The sequence below is a fragment of the Vulpes vulpes genome, chromosome 4, assembly GCF_048418805.1.
Source record: "Vulpes vulpes isolate BD-2025 chromosome 4, VulVul3, whole genome shotgun sequence".
NCBI classification, from domain to species: domain Eukaryota; kingdom Metazoa; phylum Chordata; class Mammalia; order Carnivora; family Canidae; genus Vulpes; species Vulpes vulpes.
Window position 1 is genome coordinate 55,503,200 of NC_132783.1, and position 12,938 is coordinate 55,516,137.

A 12,938-nucleotide genomic window follows, 5' to 3' on the forward strand; every position below is an offset into this window, starting at 1 on the left:
CTGGGTATTCAGATACCCATATCAGTTGAACTGACACACATATAAGAACTACTGCACTTAACAGGGTCGATACAATGGTACTGTAGCTCAGTTGTTTCTTGACCTTGTACTTGCTTCATTTCTAAGTCAATTAACTGATAGTAAGAACATCATGAGATGTAGAGTATGTTTGACTTTATATTCTCCTGTAATACTTAAAACTTTTTTTCAGTTTATAAAGCCACAAATAGAGGCTTTTTTTTTATTAGAGATATGGCAAACCAGAAAGTGTTACAAGTAACTCTTTTATCCAAATTATAATAAAGTCATTTTGTATTACAAAGGCAGAATGACTGTAAGAAATAACTTTAGACTAGAAGTGAGACCTAAGTGGTTCTCTATTTATAAGGAAAAAGCTGAATAATTGGAACCAAACTGAAGATCCCACTGCCTGCATTTAGAAATAAATTGCCTTACTCACCTAATAACATTATCTTCATTTGGTTTTTCTTTCTTGTTCCCAAAGTAAAGCAAACTACAAATGAACTTCCAATGCATTTTGTTTCTTGACTTTTTCTATAAATACAGTGAATATCTATGTTTTATCTCTTCAAGCTTTGCAGTGAGCACCTCTGATCTTCTATCCTGTCTGAAATGTGCATGTGTCATTAAGCCTACAACTTGTACTTAGAAAAGATACTGAGACTAACACCAATTTTTATTTCCCGGAGGGTCGAAACTTCAGAGCAAAACTATTTCCTATATATGTACTCTTTTAAGTTGCAGACTTCTAAAAGACAAATTGGCTTGAAAACTGTTTCTTTCTTAAAATACACCAATAATATTTTATTTAACCACTCATTCAAGTAGTTGTAAAAATGTTCATCCTGAATGGTTAAGTCTATTTCAAAACTTGGATTATATACCTAGCTTAATAATTTTGGAGCCAAGTGCCAAGCTTCTTAAAGCACTGGCACTTCTACTGCCACCCAGCAACTTCCTGACAGCCTCTGTAGATCAGAGTGGCTGCATTATATTTTGCCAAATTAAACTGTAACTAAGATAATTAACAGAAATAAATTTTATATTAAAAGCCATTTATAAAAGAGCAGGTTTTATTTTTTTTCTCCCTCCAACACAAAGTTTCTGAAAAACATCTTCTTCCATTCTTGCTATCTGAATAAAACCTGGGGGGAAAAAGATTACAAATTTTCAAGAATGCACTTAGCAACTTCTCTTTACTTTTGACCACCTGGAATTTATACAATGACTGAAAAACCAAAAATATTAAGGGTGACTGTCATTTATTTCATTTTACAAGAATTGAATGAGAAGGTCAATAAAGATAAGTTTATATTTTCAGTTTCTAGAAAAAGGAAATACACAGTTACCAGAGAGAAACTGACTTTAATTATGATGACATGATTCCACATAATCATGATCTGAAGCTATTTTTGAAAAATATTTTTGTGATGACTAATGCCATTCTCTGCTGCTCTTCAGATATCACCTCCTTATTTACATTTTCAAGAACTTTTCCTTCTCAGAGAAAGGGGAGAAGGAGCCTTGTTTGAATGGTAAACAATTCCACTGTCCAAAAAGAAATATTAGGATATATTTTTTGTAAAAATGTTAAACATGACTAATACACATCACCATTGAAGGTAAGAATAGTAACCTGTTGCTAAATGATACTAGGCATAGAACCCCCTTTTAATTTTTATATTTGATAAAAGAAATAGAGAAGTAATCATAAAATGCTTTCTTTCAAAAGCTTAGTTACATAATGTAACATAATGTTACATAATGTAATAATGTACATAATGTAATACATACAGTTACATAATGTAATAATCTCAGAATGTTGAGTAGAAGTCAGATACACAAGAGTTTACATTGCATGATTCTATTTATATGATGTTTAAAATCATATAAATTTATCTATGTAACAGGTTGTAATAATGATTTCTCTTGGTAGTCAAGAATTAACCAGGAAAAGAAATAAACTCACACATATATGTATACAACATGGAGGCAAGAATATAACAATGAGGGAAAGATGGTCTCTTTTCTCCCAATGTTGCTGGGAAAACTGGACAGCTACAGGCAAAAGAATGAAAGTGGACTACTTTCTCACATCATACACAAAAAAAACCTCAAAATGGATCAAAGACCTAAGTGTGAGACCTGAAACCATAAAAAATCCTAGAAGAGAGTGCAGGGAATAATTTCTTTGACATAAAACACAGGGAATAATTTCCCTGACATAAGCTGTAGCAATGTTTTTCTAGGTATGTCTCCTCAGGTATAGGGAATAAAAGCAAAAATAAACTACTGGGACTACATCAAAGTAAAAAGCTTTTGCACAGTGAAGGAAACCATCAACAAATAAAAAGGGAATTTTCTGACTAGGAGAAGATATTTGCAAATGATATAACCAATAACAGGTTAATATCCAAAATATAAAAAAGAAGTTATACAACTCAACACCAAAAAAACAATGTGATTTTAAAATGGATAGAGGGCCCAATTTTTTTTTTTTTTTTTTTTTTTACTAAAGACATCCAAATGGCCAATAGACACATGAAAAGATGTTCAACATCACTAATTATCAGGGAAATGCAAATCAAGGCTTAATGGTATGTCATGTCATCTTACACCCATCAGAAGGGCTAAAATAAAAGACAAGACATAATAGTGTTGGTGAGGATGTAGAGAAAAGACAAAACTGTGCATTATCAGTAGGAATGTAAACTGGTGCAGCCACTGTGAAAAACAGTATGGAGGTTCCTCAAGAAATTAAAAATAGAGGTACTATGTGATCCAGTAATTCTTCTACTGGGTATTTACACAAAAACAAACAAACAAACAAACAAAAAACCCGAAAACATTAATTCGAAAAGGATATATGCAGCCCTATGTTTATTGCAGCATTATTTACAATAATCAAGGTATGGAAGTCACCTAAGTATCCACTGGATACTTATCCAAATGGATAAGGAAGATGTGGTGCATGCATACACACACACACACACACACACACAAATACTACAGAGCCACAACAAAGGATGAGATCTTCCATTTGTGATGACATGAATGAACCTAGAGGGTAATATGCTATGTCAAGTCAGAAAAAGAAAGACAGATACCATATGATTTTACTCATATGTGGAATCTGAAAAACAATCAAAAAGCAAAATCAGATCTATAAATATAGAGAACAAACCAATGGCTGCCAGAGGGGAGGGAAGTAGAGGGTAGGCAAAGTGAGTGACGTGGGAGGTACAGGCTTCCATGAATAAATCATGAGAATAAAAGTTATAGTACAGGTAATATAGTTAATAAGATTTTAGGGGCTCCTGGATGGCTCAATCAGTTCAACATGGAACTCTTGGTTTCAGTTCAGGTTATGATCTTAGGGTTGTGAAATCAAGCCCTATGTTGAGGTCTATGCTAGGCATGGAGCCTGCTTGAAATTCTCTCTCCTTCTCCCTCTGCATCCCGCCTCAACAACTCTTGCTCTCTCTCTCAAAAAAAAAAAAAAAGTTAATAATATTACAAGAGTGTTGTATGGCAACAGATGGTAGCTATACTTGTGGTGAGCATAGCATAACATACAGAAGTTGAATCATTATGCTGTATACCTGAAATTATACAACACTGTGTGTCAACTATAACAAAGAAGAAGAGGAGGAGAGGAAGAAGAATTCCTATTCAATTATTATTGAATAGGAAGCAGCAGGAGGGAGACTTCAAGTGTTGTAAAAGTTCTATATCTTGATCTGGGTGATGATTTATGTGGGTATGTACTTTCATAAAATTCATCAGGCTGTACACTTAATAATAATGCTCTTTATTAAGTAGATGAAAGGGATTAAGGGGTACAAACTTCCAGTTATTAAAAAAATAACTCTTTATATATATTATATCTCAATATTTTAAAAAATCTTTAACTATGAAATTAAAACTATATTGTGAGTAAAATTATTTTTATCAGCCTAGGAGGATGTTAGAAAACACAACCTGTAGCAACTTTTTTAAATGTAACACTTTAAATTATAAAGTGGCTTGTCACATGTGGAGCCAAAAAAATTTCAAATTGAAACAGTGTTTTGACTGTGTATTTACAGGAGATGCAAGGTTTGCTACAAGTGCTTCATACACTTGTTAAGCAACTGACATTATTCATTTTAAGAAAGCTAGATATTAATTTCATGTTTTATAGTTTGTTTCCAGGGAGAAACGTGGGGTAATGTTGTCTGGTTCAAATACATTTAACTTGAAGGACCTGTTCACTGTGGCAGGGCAAGATGTAGCTTGTCAGAGACAACTGATACACCCTGTTAATCAAGAAAATTATGACTGTAGATAATTAGGAATGTAATATAAAGAGACTAGTTAGCATTTGGTCTTTTAAAAGCTGTGGAGACTACGAAGATTTACTCAAAAGCTTTTAATCCATAAAAACTTTCTATATTTCCTATAAAGGCTTATCAAGCAAACAAACAAGGAAACCAGTTTGAAGTTCAGTGCTTTGTCTCCCTTCTCAAATATGAATTCATTTATTTATTCTCCTTTGGTTCTACCAGAATTGAAGTTTTATGTTTCTTTTTGTTTTCTGTTTATTCTTGCAAATTTTAAGGATATTTGACTATGCAAGCTCTGAAGTTGATAAACTTACCATTCCCATAAGTCAAACCCTCAAACTATTTTAACTCCTAATCATCTACCTTAGTTTAAATGTTATTTATAATTTTAAGTTGTGCATCATTATCATTGATGTTTTACTTTTTTTTTTTTTTTTTTTTTTTTTAGATTTTGTTTATTTATTTACTCATGAGAGACACAGAGAGGATGAGAGATAGGCAGAGGGAAAAGCAGGCTCCTTGCAGGGAGCCTGATGCAGGACTCCATCCCTGGACCAGGATCACACTCTGAGCCAAAGGCAGATGCTCAACCGCTAAGCCACCCAGGAGTTCCTATTATTGGTTGATTGATTGATTGATTGTTCATTCATTCATTCATTCATTCATTCATTCATTCATTCATGAGAGAGGAGAGAGAGAGAGAGAGAGAGAGAGAGAGAGAGAGAGAGAGAGGCAGAGATACAGGCAGAGGGAGAAGCAGGCTCCACGCAGGGAGCCCGATGTAGGACTCGATCCCAGAACTCCAGGATCACATCTTGGGCTGAAGGCAGACACTCAACCACTGAGCCACCCAGCGATCCCCAATACTGATGTTTTAATACAGCCATTGCTTTTTTAGATTTACCATCAAGTTAAGTAATTATTCTGCTCATCATTCCTTTTTTTAAAGGATTCATTTATTTCTTTGAGAGAAAGAGCCAGTGAGAGAGAGGGAGAGAGATCAGGAGTTTGTGCAGGAGGAGGAGGAGGGGGAGGGGAGGGGCAGGAGGAGAAGCAGACCCCTACCCCCCCCACCCCCCGCCCCTCTCACTGAGCAGAGAGCTAGATACCAGGCTGGATCCCAGACCTAGGGATCCTAACCTGAGCAGAAGCCAGTCGCTTAACTGACTGAGCCATCCAGGCTCCCCTAATTCCTTTTTGAAGAGTTCTTTCTTCTGGGTTAAAATTCTTTCTTCCAGAAATACATCTTTTAGTATTTTCCTTAATGTTTTATTGACGGTAAATATTCACTTTTTACATGAAAATGCTTTCGTTTTGACCTTTTTCTTAACCACAGTTTAAGAGGACATTAAATTCTATTTGCACATTCTAATACAATGTGGCTTTTAAGAACTGGAAATGATTAACTCCTCAGATCTACTGCACAGTTTACTAATTTTCTCCTTTAAAAGAAAAAAGAATCTGTGTGAACTGCTATTAAAGATCTCCTATGAGGTTATAAGCCTAGAATCTATATATTTAATTTCTAGATGTTTTAATGTTATTTTCATCCTGCCTGTGTTACTTTGCTAAAGTTACCACTACAAATATCAGAGCCAGAGTAACTTCAACAGAATTTTCACACAATTCTGGATTGTAGAAATCTAAGAGCTTGGTGCCAGTAGGACTGGTTTCTGTTAAGGCCTTTCTTCTTGCTGTCAGTGACCATTTTCTTGTGTCCTCACATAGTCTTTGCTCTGTGTGTGTCTTCTTATTAAAACATCAGTCATAGTGGATTAGAGCCCACTCAACCTCACTGTAACTTAATTAACTCTTTAAAAACCCAACCTCACTGTAACTTAATTAACTCTTTAAAAACCCTACCTCCAAATACAGTCATATCATAAATTATCAGGAGTTAGGATTTAATATATGACTCTTGAGAAAACAAAATACAGCCCAAAACACTGCTTGTTTTAAAAATTTTCAGTGTCTTGAATCCCCCCTTTTTTTCAAATCACTTTAATATATTAAACTTTATATACTAATTTATACATACTTATTAGATGAATCTGTTATAAGAATTAGATAATATTAATTTTAAAGGTGGGGGATCTACTGCAGTCAAGGTCTTTGGGAAATTTGGGGGAAGCTAGATGGCTTAGTCGGTTGAGCATCTGCCTTAGGCTTGAGTCATGATCTCAGGGTCCTGGGATCTGGCCCTGTGTCAGGCTCCCAGCTCAGCGGGGAGTCTGCTTCTCCCTCTCCTTCTTCTGCCCCTCTTTTGACTTGTGCTCTCTTGCTCTCTCTCTTTCTCTCAAAAAAATAAAATCTTTAAAAACAGACCCACAGTTTCAAGTTAATAAGAAAAAAAGGCTAAGTTCTAAATTTAAGAGTAAGTTTTAGGAAATATTTGATATACTTTTAAAGCCGCTTTATTAAAGCATGATACGACATATAATAACTGCATATACTGAAAGAGTACAACTTGATTTTCTGACCTATGAATACACTTGTGAAACTATTATCCTAATCAAGATAATAAACATATCCATCACCCCCAAAACGTTTTCTCATATACTTTGTAACCCCTGTATTCTATCCCTTCTTGAACCTCTCATCTCTAAGCAACCACTGATGTGCTTTATCACTATAGTTTAGTTTGAGTTTAGTTTGCATATTTTAGTTTTAAATCAGAATCATACAGTATTTTTTTGTGTCCAACTTCCTTCACTCAGCATAATTATTTGGAAATTAATCCACAAAAAAAAGAAATTAGTCCACATTGCTGTATGTATCGATAGTTTGCTCCTTTTTATTGCTGTGTACTGTTTCATTATATGGACATAAAATTTGTTTATCCATTCACCTGTTGATGGACATTTAGTTTGTTTCCAAGTCTTGCCTACTGCAAATAAAGCTTAGACAAATATCCACATACAAGACTTTCTATGGACATTGGTTTTAATTTCTTTTGGTTAAGTATGTAGGAGTGTGTATGGTAAGCGTATATTTAACTTTTTAACTTTTAACTGTTAAAAACAGTTTCCAAAATGTGAAACTGGATCACTTTACATTCCCACTAGCAGTATATGAAAGTTCCAGTTCCTCGAAGTTCTTGCTAATTCCTGGAATGGTCAGCCTCTTTAATTTTAAGCACTCTAATTGATGTGTAGTAATATCTCATTGTGGCTTTAATCTTACATCTTTCTGATGACTAATGATATTGAGATTTTTGTAGTTCTCTGAAGTCTAATTATTTCATTATTTGAAATTGGAAATCTGTCTATCTTCTTCAGAAAATTAGCTATTCAATTTTTTGCCCATTTTTGGGGGTTGTTTGCTCCTTACTATTAAGTTTTGAGAATTCTTTATATATTGTGGATAGAAACCTTTTATCAGTTACATCATTTAAAATATTTTCTCCCAGCCTGTGACTTCTCCTGTCATTTTCATAATAGGTTAAGAAGGGGGGCACTGAGGTGGCTCAGTTGATTAAGCAGGCAACTCTTGGTTTCGACTCAAGGCATGATCCCATATCCTAAGACTGAACTCCAGTTTGGGCTGCGCTGAGTGTGGAGCCTGCTTAAGATTCTCTCTCTCCCTCTCCTATTGTCCCCCACCCCCCACCCCATCCCCAACCTCCGCTGTCTTGTGCACTCACTCTCAAAAAAATTTCTTTTGGCCTCAATGTTCATAAATTATATTGGTCTATGATTTTATTTTTCTCTAATGTCTTTGATTTTTTAAAAATTTTTTTACTCATGAGAGACACAGAGAGGCAGAGACATAGGCAGAGGAAGAAGCAGGCTCCCTGTAGGGAGGGAGCCTGATGCAGGACTTGATCCCAGGACCCTGGGATCACAACCTGAGCCAAAGGCAGATGCTCAATCACTGAGCCACCTAGGCATCCCCCTTTGTCTGATTTTGGTATTAATGTTGACTTCATAGAATTAGTTGAGAAGTATTTGCTTTTCAGTTTTCTTCAAGTGTTTGCTATAGAATTGCTATTATTTCTCCCATACAATTTTAGAATTCTCTAGTGAAGCAATGTGGGCTTAGGGTTTTCTTTACAGAACATTTAAAAATATACATTAATTCATCTCCATAAATATAGGACAATTCAGGTTGCCTACTTGTTCTTAAGTGAACTTTGGTAGCTTTTGTCTTTTTAGGTGTTCATTTCAATTTCAACATTGAATTTCAATTTCCATTTCAATTTTTTCAACTTCTTTGGTCCTAAGTTTCCCTTATTATTCTTTTAATATCTGTAGAATCTGAAGTGATGTCTCTTTTGTTGCCTGATACTGTTTCTCTAAACATTCTGTTGCTATGGTCATAGAAGAGCTATCATTTTTAAAACTTTATTGTCATGTATACATGGAAGTAATTTTATGGCTCTAAATAGGCTCATAATGACTTATTTCAAAATAGTTATACTATTTCTGCCGATATTAATTTTTATAAGCCATTTGAACTAGGCCTTGTTTCCTTATCTCTAAAAATGATTAGGTGAAATGCATGAAGATCTTCCCAGATCGAAGAGTTTGATTCCATAAATAAAAATATATATGTATGTGTGGTTCTGAGTTTGTATTTTTCCTCTATGTTATTTTTCCCTTTCAGTAGCCAGAAAACTTCCCTGAAAGTACTTATTAATGAAAGTGATTGCACAAAATAAAAAAATGAACTTATTATTTCACTTAATTTTAATAAATAATAGACGATTCTCTAGTAAGACGTTTTTACAAGGTGTCCACAAATTCTGCTTTTTTAAACACTTTTCTTCAAGAACTGAGGGAGAGAGAAGTTCATTTGATATTTGTCCCAGATATCTACAGTAATTTGTTTTCACTTACGCATATAATAAATGTTTACAATGAAATACAGCCAAAGGAGTCTATACATATACACCCTGCTCTCTGCAACCTTATTCAATATGTTTCCCCCAAAGAATAAGAAATATAACATCTTCTTAATTTTCCAAAGATACTTGCTGTTAACTCTTTGAATGTTTTATTTTGACAGTGAAGTTTGCTTGCTTTTTAGCACTTGATCAAGATGCTTTATTCTATTTTTAACTATTTATTCAATTTACTAATTTCATTAATTATCTTATTTAATAAACAGGGAACCAGAAATGACTACATATGAAGGGCTTTATATCCTTGCCTTAGTAAGGAAGATTATCTCTTTACCTCTGATTAGTCATGAAGAAGCAACTTTACCAACAACTAATCATCCACCCTAATATCTTAAAAATCCCTTAGACTCAAAACATCTGTTTTCTGCAAAGAGCAACAGTTCCATAACTAAAAAAAAAAAAAAAAAAAAAAAAAAAAATCGCTGTTTTGGGGAACTAATATAATCGTAAACTGAATTTTCCAAGGCAGCAATAATTTCAGTTCTAAAGATGATCTAGAGAACGGCACTGTTTTCTTATTATATAGGACCACTCAGTCCTTGCATGAGTTCATCCAGGATTTAAAAGCTAAAAGCTTAAATGAATATATTTTCTAACATTGACTATGCCTCCCAATCAATTAATAAAGTGGACTGAGAAGCATACAGTTATAAAGTTATAATATACAAGGATCCTTAATGAAATTCTTCCAGAACTTTTATTTCATTGCCACATTTAATCTCCTAATTAAAAAAATAGGCTAAAAAGTGAAATCAGTTGTCTACTGTTTACACGTGATACCTAAATTACAATACAGATGATTTGAAAATAAAGAAGAAGAAAAGATATACTAGGTAAATTGCAAGAAAAGGAAGCAGAGGTGGTAATATTAAGAAAAGACTGGAAAGAATTTAAGCCAATTTATATTGATAAAATATCTAGTCCATTTAAATTAGTCATTAGTCATTATAGATATTATACAAAATAGCATGAAAACACATGTTGGCAGTATTAAGAAGATAGGCAAAGACATCGTAATAATGGGAGATTTTAACTATCCCTATGAATTTGACAAATTATGTATGTAAACTAATATGGTTACAGAAAAATTTTATTTATTTTATTCATGAGAGACATACAGAGAGAGACAGAGACATAGGAAGAGGGAGAAGCAGGCTTCATGCACGAAGCCCAATGTGGGACTCCATCCCAGGGCCCCCGGGATCATGCCTTGAGCCGAAGGCAGATTGCTCAACCACCGAGCCACCCAGGCATCCCACAGAAAAATTTTAAAAGCACTAGCATTAACATGCCTAATTTGTATCGCAGAAATAGAAAATACACATTCAAATTCCTACACTATGGAATATTTTACAAAATAGATCATATGCAAGTCCACAACAAAATCTTTAAAAATTCTAAAAAGTAGTCACATAGATCGCACATTTTAACAATCACAACACAATAAAACAAAAAAACCTGATATAAAAGGAGAACCAATGATCAGGATCACCATTCTCTAAATGTGTGGAATTATAGTTTTTAAAAAGTTTTATATTATTACTTCTTTGAAAAGAAACTCATTTAAATATGGTGTCTTTCAATAAGGTCATCCTTAGATATCATTATTCTATGAATAACAACCACAATAATTTATTTTTATTTATTTTTTAATAATTTTGTTTTTAAAAAGGCTAAGAGCCTTAAGTTGCTGGGAGGCTCAAAAAGAGGAAGAAACAACATTTTCTTGATTTGTGTTCAATAATCCCCTAGCGAAAATGCTTATTTCCAGGTCTCATTCATAGGAATGCATTACTGGCACTCATATACTGCAGAGGACACAGGAGCAACGTACAAGTTCAAGAAGATGGGAAAATTGCCATCCATATGAAATGAAACTAAGGTTTATATGATAGATGCAAAAAGATAAAACCAAGAGAAGAAAATACATTTTAGAAATACTTCGGGACTCTTGGGTGGCTCAGGGGTTGAGTGTCTGTTTTGGCTCAGGGTGTGATCCCGGGGTCTCGGGATCGAGTCCCACATGGGGCTCCCTGCATGGAGCCTGCTTTTCCCTCTGCCTGTGTCTCTGCCTCTCCCTCGGTATCTCATGAATAAACAAAATCTTAAAAACAACAACAACAACAACAACAACAACAACAAAAAAAACTTCTTAGAGACCATTGTATTTTACTTGCTTTCCCCTTCCTAACATCCCTACTGTTATTCATAAGGATGTCTACTAGAAAACCAAGACCAACACCATTCATTCACAAACTAAGCAAACTAATAATTGTTTTATTTCAATTTGTTATAATAGTCAGGAGAAGAACTTGTGCCCAAAAGACATCAAACCAAGGAATGAAAAATTAGAGATTTCAGATAAAATAAATCAAATAAGCATAAATTTCCTCTAAATAAATACAAATTTCCAATCAGCAATTATAATAGTTGGTAATTTCTAGACTGCCAAAGAAGCCAAATTCAATTTCTCTATATTACTGACGTCACCCTGTGAATTGGATTGAAGGCGTTATGGTAACTGCTCCCATTGGACAGTGTTTAAGATCTAAAGGCCTCACACTTCATTTTATAACATATCAAGTAAGTCTCTTCATTGTAATGTGTCAATATGCTATGTAGTAATTGTATCTTAATGACAAGTACTTTACATTAAGACATTCAATCTCTATTAACATTATAAAATTTGAAAGAACAAAAAACCCTAGGTATTTGCAGTATGCAAGATGCTTTGTATTGCATAAGTCATGGCTAGGGTAGTGATCCAAATAAAAAGAGGTATTATCTTTCCCTCCTTTGAACATCTGTAGTACTTAATGCCCCCATCACTCATTTGGCACAGTTTTGAAGTAGTAAACTCTTGACATGCATCTTGTCTGATCTGATCTTAAGGGCAACAGTGTAATCCTGTACTTATTGGGATCTTCCACACAAAATCTCACAGGCAACAGTTGTTTCTTAAATATTAAACTATTGTTAATTAACTAAAGAATGCCACCAACATATCCTTCCTTCAACAACATCTTTGGAGCATAGTTACTGTTCTATACTCTGGAGTACCCATACTTCCAAATTTTCTGAAAAATTAATATGAAGCAAACAAAGTACTTAAAATTGCTACATTTTAGGTAAGTGGCATTAGATAAAATGAATACATTTTCTTTAGAGTAATCCTAACTCAAATCAAAGATCTTCAAACACCTAGTTTATAGCAGAATTTGGAGAGCGCTTACACTGTTTCAAATTCCTGTTCCTGGATTAGAAAATAATAGCAACAACAAGAAAGTTTATTACCATCTGTCTCTAAACATTCTTCCTCTCTGCTCTAGACCTTCCTCTACTCAATGAGTGGTCACCCTATCACCTTCCAAAAGGTTCCCATGGCTCATGGTCTTCAGTGTTTCCATTGTATAGTGATTCTCTAACATGTATCAGAGTATCCTTAAGGACTTTTTAAAGACAAATTGCTGGGCTCTACCCCTAGAGTTTCAGTAGGGTAGCTCATAGATAGCTTCATCAAGGAACCTTCCTTTTCTTCCTCATGACCAGGTCAAATTCTATTAGGGCTTTTCATAGTCACTGAATTCCCTTCCTTTTTAGAACTTGTCGTGGTTGCATTTTTTTCATTTGCTTATATAAGTATTGTGGCTAATAGCAATTTTCTACATCGGATTTCAAGCTCCAGACAG

The 12,938-nt window shown here is 34.2% G+C and overlaps 1 protein-coding gene across 25 annotated transcripts in view; it reads right to left on the bottom strand.

The window, feature by feature from the left end:
- The window catches only part of PTPN13 (protein tyrosine phosphatase non-receptor type 13), a 210,309-nt gene that overhangs the window by 139,812 nt on the left and 57,559 nt on the right, over positions 1–12,938 (bottom strand). The window lies entirely within an intron of this gene.